Source organism: Pinus tabuliformis, chromosome 6 (genome assembly GCF_031772625.1).
Source record: "Pinus tabuliformis cultivar Carrire ecotype Pingquan chromosome 6, CPIR1, whole genome shotgun sequence".
Lineage (NCBI taxonomy): Eukaryota > Viridiplantae > Streptophyta > Pinopsida > Pinales > Pinaceae > Pinus > Pinus tabuliformis.
In genome coordinates this window covers 674,866,663-674,874,161 of record NC_142292.1, presented here as the reverse complement: position 1 = coordinate 674,874,161, position 7,499 = coordinate 674,866,663, and positions in this window count along the sequence as shown.

Here is a 7,499-nt window from a genome sequence, read left to right as displayed (position 1 = left end):
GTCCAAATGTTTGGATGTAATAGAATTAGTTGAAAACGAAAAACATTAATCTTGATTTTTTTTCTTTGAATACATTTTTTTTTAATCTCAAATAAATATCTGCGCGTGATGATAAAATCTCTTAGTGTTCTATGGCGTAGAATGATTTGTTGGTAATACGCAGTTTAATATTGTTTTATGTGTTTCAAGTCTTTCTAACAATATCTTGTTAATATATCAAATTGCTCATTCAACAAAAAAACAAAACAATAGAGTTTTCACCTCACCAAATTATAATTAAGGATCTCATTGATCCCAAACATGTCCTAGCAACTAGAATTGTTCATGATATTACTAACTTGTATAGATTTGATAACTCAAGATTTATCACCTTTTTCATTTGTTTTTATTTATCATAGAAATGGCTTAATAAAATCTGTCATCACTAATTTAGTCATCTAAATTATGAGTAATTACATAAGCTATATAATTAAGATATGTTCATTAGATTTCCTTCCTGCTCTTATAGAGATAGTGTTTCTGTCAACTATGTTCTCCAAAAACATCATGAGAATAATTTTGATGAATGTGCAACTTGACATGCCTTGCCACCCTTACAACTTGTTCATAGTGATTTTTATGGTTGTTTTCTACCTCCTTCTGGGTGCATGTACTTCTTAAATTCCATGGATGATTTCTCAAAGAACAATTGGGTTATTTATTAAAACTTAAAAGTGAAGGTTTTCCATTGATGATTTCTCAAAGAACAATTGGGTTATTTATTAAAACTTAAAAGTGAAGGTTTTGACAAGTTTTTTACTTGAAAGGCCCTTGCAGAAAATTATCAAGACGTCAATTGCAGAAGATAAGAATAAATAATGGAAGTGAACATGTTAAGAAAAAACTTTAACTCATTGCATTATGTGGGACATTCAAATTGAACATACTATTCCATATATGTGACAACTAAATGGTGTTTTTAAGTAAAATAATTAGACATAGGAAATGGAAAACCATATGATCCAATAAGGGATTTAAATATTTATATTTAGCTAAAATCCATTAATTGTTCCAACTACATAATAAATCATATTCTCGCAAAAGATTTAAAAATATATAAAAATAAAATAAGCATGAAGTAAAATTAATTTAGATGTAAACCACTTCCATGTATTTGGTAGTGAAGCATGTGCTCATGTTGCTAATGAGAAGAAGTAACCATTATAAAGAAAAAGTGAGTGATGTTTTTTGTTGGATATTCTAAAGATGTAAAATGATATATATATTTTCAATGAAATTATTGTTAGAAGATATGATAATGTTGGTGAATGTATTTTGATTTGCAACCCTAGTTTGAAAATTGTGTTATCTTTGGCCTACAATCCATCTTTAGCACATATGCAATATTATATTTCCAACTTTTATATTAATTATTATACTTTGGTTTATTCTTAGGATGGTGATCATGAGGATGAGAATCCTCCTCCACCTACTCACCTTCCTCTAGTTGGTTCCACTGAATATTAATTTACAGTGGCCTCGTCACTTCCCAAATTGTTTTGCTTAACATAAGAAACAATACATGTTCCTATACATGAACATTGTATATATTTACAATTTGAGTGGGGCTCCCAAATTTTGGCACAAGTGTCAAAGACCTACGATCAAAAAATGTTTACAAAATATTCTATCCATTTAAACTGGGACACAAAAATGAATCAAGAATATCATTTCTTAATAAAAAATAATATTTGGGATCTTCTAGCTTCTTAAAAAGGAAGAAAACTTGTAATATGTAAACATGATGTAAATGGGTGCATGGAAATAACTATGCATCGAATAGAAGTGTTAAAGGAAATAAGGCCCAATTAGTTGCCAATATATTTTTTTCAATGAATTTATTTATTATAATGAAACATTTTCCCTTCTATCCAAGTGGATTCCATCTAGTGTAGGTTAATCAAATGAATGCTTATTGTATCTTCTTGCATGTAGATGTTTAGGAAGAAATTTATGAACAACCTCTTGGATATGTTTAGATTACTCTAGCCTTGTATTCCACCTTAAGAAATGTCTCTATGGTCTTAAGAAATTTCAGTGAGCTTTTTTTTGATAAAATAGATAACTTTATTCTTAATACTAAATTATCTAAATGTAATTCTAAACCTAGTGTCTATATTGATAAATATATGGCAACCATATCACATTACTTGTTTTTTTGTTGATGAATTCATTTTCATTGGTAGTGACCCCAAGATTTTAAACGAAGTGAAGTACAACCTTAAGGAGAATTTTGGAATGAAAAGCCTATATCATTTGAATTATTTGATTTCCCTCCAAGTATTTCAAACCAAAAAATTTATTTCCTTTTCATAGTCTAAGCATGGGTCTAACCTTATTTTCCAAGTTCACGTGGAATATTTCAACTGAACCCCATCTCCCTTATCATCTAAGCTTAGAATTCTTTTCACTCGTACTAAATTTGAAGGACATACTAGTTTATACCATAAATCAGTTGGCAAAATTTTATATTTGACTCATACCCATCTTGATATTTTTTTTTATGTTGTTTTTGTCTCCTAATATATGAAAAGAGCCCATCAAAGATAAAACTAATAAAAAAGGTTACGACACATGCAGGGAATAGTTTGGTTTCAGATACATTACAATTTAAGGATGACTCTATTGGTTCATATCATTAATTTTGATTAGCTAGTGACCCTGATGACTACAAGTTTACTACAATCTACGTTTTCAATTTTGATTTTGGACCTATTTCTTAAGATCATGAGAAGTCGTAAGCTCATGTTTTTACTTTAGTAGAAGAAACATATTTAGTTAAATATAACGTAAGTCAAGAATCCTTATGACCTCAAGTGATTCTTTCACAACTTGGATTCTAGAAAAAATATTAGGCCACACTCGTGTGCGGTAGTAAAAGTTCCATCAAGCTTGCCAAATATCCATTTCAACATTAACGAAATAGATGAATGGGATATGCATGAAATTCATTAGAAAAATTAATTAAGATCACATTCTTGAAGTGTTTTTTTCCCTACATATGATGATGCTATGAACATTTTAACAAAGACTCTTATGGAAGTGAAGTTTATACTTTAATTTACATCAGGATTTTAGGAAGTTGTTGTTACGGTGGGATAGAGACTAATTCTCCCTTCCATTCCTTACTATTTCATCTTCGTAAATTATTCAATTCTATTACAAGTTATTCTTAGGTGGGAATGCTAGTATATTTAGATAATTATGAGTTATTTAAGGTCATCTTGGTCTATTGTGTCTTTTGGTAAAGTTTTTGACATAGTAACCACTTGTAGTTATGCAATTTAATGGTAATACTATCTTCTATATGTAAAGTGATATAACATTTCATTTCCTCCTTAATACTAACTGATATATTTATCCATGGTATAACGCATAATTGGTCCATAATATATATTTAAAGAGCATGGATGGACATTGGTTGATAATCGATTATAATAAATTGTTGTTATTTTTCCTTTTGTATCAATCATATTGCTTTAAGTGGCTGCATTAAATAGCATTATGGACTATTTCCCTTCTTGAGGGTTTTAACTACATATTACATTAGTCTACTTATTTCTAATCAATTTTTGTGAGAAATTTCTTAATGTGTTCAACTTATGGAAAAATACTCCTTTTTTTGAACAATTCTACTAGAATTTGGACATGTCTATGACTAGTATATCCCTTCCATTCAAGCTAACATGATTTGATATATCTCTTTCATGAGATGAGTTGGTCTCTGAATGGAAAATCAATGATTTTGGGCTTCTACTAATATAAATTTGGCCAACTTCTATGATCAATTTAATGCCCCACTATATAATTAATTTGGTGCATCCAACCTCTTTGGCCTTTTTGAAATTTCCAATATGTTTTCCATATCATTTGTGCCACTCCATGTTTTATGCACATAGTGATATTGTGTGTTCAATAAGATATTAAATGTTTTATAAACATAATAGACAATATCAGAAATTTTTCATTATGATAGGGCACCTAATATCCCTAGAGTTATAAATAGTTAACATCCACAAATAATATAAGATAATATTCCATTGTGATAGAACACCTAACATCCTTGTTGAGTCAAAACTGCACCAATAACATAGTTAGAGGCATTTTTCTCAATCTCAAATGGATATTGTAGGTCTAGAAAATTGAGGATAGGTGTGAACTAGAGGTAGTGTTTCAAAGTCTTGAGTTCTTTTCTTTTCTGACTTCAAGTAGGAAAAATTTTCTTTATCTCTAACCTTCGTTACCTGACTTAAGCGATAAGAAATTTGAGAGAACCCCAACATGAACCTTCAGTAGAATCTAGAAAGGCCCAATAAGTTATGGAGCTACATTAGATTCATCCAATCCAGTTTCCAATGACTTGGATCTTGGCACACCATGTGCATCCATGACATATCCTAAATATCCAATTATTTTCATGAAAAATGAGCATTTCTAATATTATCAAACCTTTTTTGTCGTAGAGTACTTAAGACCTATACATTATGCTACAAATATTCCACCTAGGTTTCACTAGATATAAGGATGTCATCCAAATATATGACGACAAAAGAGTTTATAAACATCTAAAGGATATCTTGCATCATCCTCATGAATGTTTCTAGAGCATTAGCGAAGTCAAAAGGCATGGAAAAACATTGAAGACATACTTCATTACATTTGAATGTTTCATTCCAAATATGTTAGTTTGTTCAATTGGAACTTGGTGGTATCTTGACTCGAGATGAATCTTAGTAAAAATATTGGCACCATTAAGCTAATAAACAATATTGTAAATTTGGGAGATTGGAAGGATATGTAATATATATAGAGTATACATGTCCCATATTTCTCTTTCACCAACATAGTTTGGCTCTCACAAGGTGAGGAGATCAACAAAATGTGGCCCTTTTAGATGAGTCCATGAATGTGGCCACTATGTAAAGGAGCACCAAGTATCAAGTCAATTGAATGCTTGAATTGTAAATGAAAAGGTACTCCAATTGGTGAAGTGAAGATATCTCTATATTCCTTTACAATATTTTCAAACTATTCTACTATGTAAATAGTCCCCATGCCAATGCTATGGTGGTCACAATGACCTTCCTTTTACATTTTGACTAAAAAATGAAGAGAAGAAAAAATCAATGTGTTATTACCTTTGAGAAATATTTTTTTAAGATCAACGCAATTAGAATAGATGCAAATACCTCTAGTACCCTATAGATATGACAATGAAACTATTGCGACATGAGTCATAAAAAAATTACATTTCCATGTATAAGTTTTCTTGAAACAAAATCACAAAATCCAAGTGTAGAAACATTAAAAAATACCTCATACTTGAAGGATTGATGTTATAAGACATGAGGCATTACTGGCTCATGAGAATGTATTGTCCTTGTATCAACCAACGAATGGTGTATGGTTGGGGGTGTGGCATAATAGCAAGATTAAATATCTTGATCACCTTAGCTAAAATTAGGTTCTTTCGGATCTTGGTCTAAATTATAATTTGTACAATTTTTTTATTTATTTTTCTTTAATTTCACCCAACAATGATTTCTTCCAATGAAATTCATTAATGTTATGTTAGAGGATTTTATAGAAATCACACCACTTTATAGTTTCGCTGTTCAACTTCCCATTATGATTCTTTTCTTATGACTTGGATTGGTTATATTGAGGTTCTTATGTATTTTCCATTTTCTTTATGATTTAGTTACACCTTTTCTATAATTTTATTCTAGTGGATTTGTAGACTTTAACTCTCACTTATTCTTTTGCATAAATTTATACTCAATTTTGACAACATATCGATAAGCATATCCTAGTAAGGAGATGGCCAAAAAATTAATATTCTTGGATGTACCTATATAGGCCACTATGATACTTTAGAGCAAAGTTCTATTTATATTATTTAATACCTAATTTTGTGCAAAAGGTATAAAATACATTGATTCACTTCATCATACTTTTCCTTATTCATGCAAGGGCTTCCTTGGGAAATAACTTTATATGGTCTCCTCCTCCGTTATCTCTTTTTTCTTCTATCATGGAAGGTTTCTTAAGCTATAAATATTGATTCTTCCCAAGTGAAAATACCTTGAGACCCAAATCTCTCTACCCTAACCTCATAAGGGACGTGTATCAAGAGACAATATGGACTATATTTATCTAATACCACTAATATGGGATATACAAGGAGTGAAATAATAGAAAGGAAAGGAAAATGGAACATGCACTTAGAGAAATATAGTAGATAGAAAAATAATTTAGTGAAAATCCAAATTTTATAAATAAATAAAATAGTAGAATATTGTAGAAAAAAAATTGGATATGATGGTGATGGCATACCCTTGGAGAGACAGATATGGATGTTATACTCATTAAAAAAATCTATTACAAGAGTTTCAAACAATGGAATTTTAACATAAGGAAAATAACCCTAAGGTCCAAAAATATAACCCTGGAAGATGAACTATCAAAATGTTTACAAGCCCCAAGGTGGTTAGTTGCCACATCAACTTTCTAGGGGTGCAACATTTTCCTACAATCTCCATTTTGGGTGGATGGTATCTCATTGCAAAAAATTATCCAAGGATTACAAATTTTGTTTAGGTCTAATGAATTCCATGGAAATCATTGGTATAGGAATTGCATGGAAACCTATGACCCCTTGAATTCCCAAAAAACATCATTTGAGAACTTGAAAATGTGTTGATGTTTCGGTCTGAAAAACCATAGAAAAACTACTAAAAAGGTATAAAGCTATTAAGTCAATGGAAGGGATATATGGCTACTTATATCCATCTAAATCATTTATGGTGTTAGTGACCTGTTGTCACAAAATCTAAGTCTGATAGGCTGTTGATCAAGTAGACTATGAGTAACTCTTTCAAACCAATCTTTTGGCTGAGGCTTAGCCTCCTCAACCTGAGAGGGCTCTCTCAATAGGTTTAAGATTTTTTTATTAATGATTAGATGGATAACTTTAGTAATAAAATCGAACATAATGTATAACTAGTTGAATCAAATATTAGAAAACATTCATTGGGCTATGGAGTCAAGGCAGTCTTCAACAAAACATCATGATCAACAAAACATGGAAGTCAAGGCACTTGGAGTTTAGGTTTACAAGTAAAACAGTAACACAGTAAATCAACACAGTTTACAAGCATGTGAAGGAAGTTAGAGAATTTTGCAATGAATTCTAAGTATCACAATCTCATACCAATGCAAACAAGTAATTGAAAAAGGCCATAAAAAAATCAACCACATAAACCCCCTGTGAATCCTGAGTAGTAAAACTGATCTCTGTATTAAGTTTGAAAAACCATAGTTTCTTACAATAAAACAACGTTCTTTTGCTAATAAAATTACCAAACTTGAGGAATTCAGTTCTCAAGCTTTATATAGAGGTTTACAACCTTGGATACTATAATCCATCTTTAGGGGAATTCGAATTCCTAGCACTGACA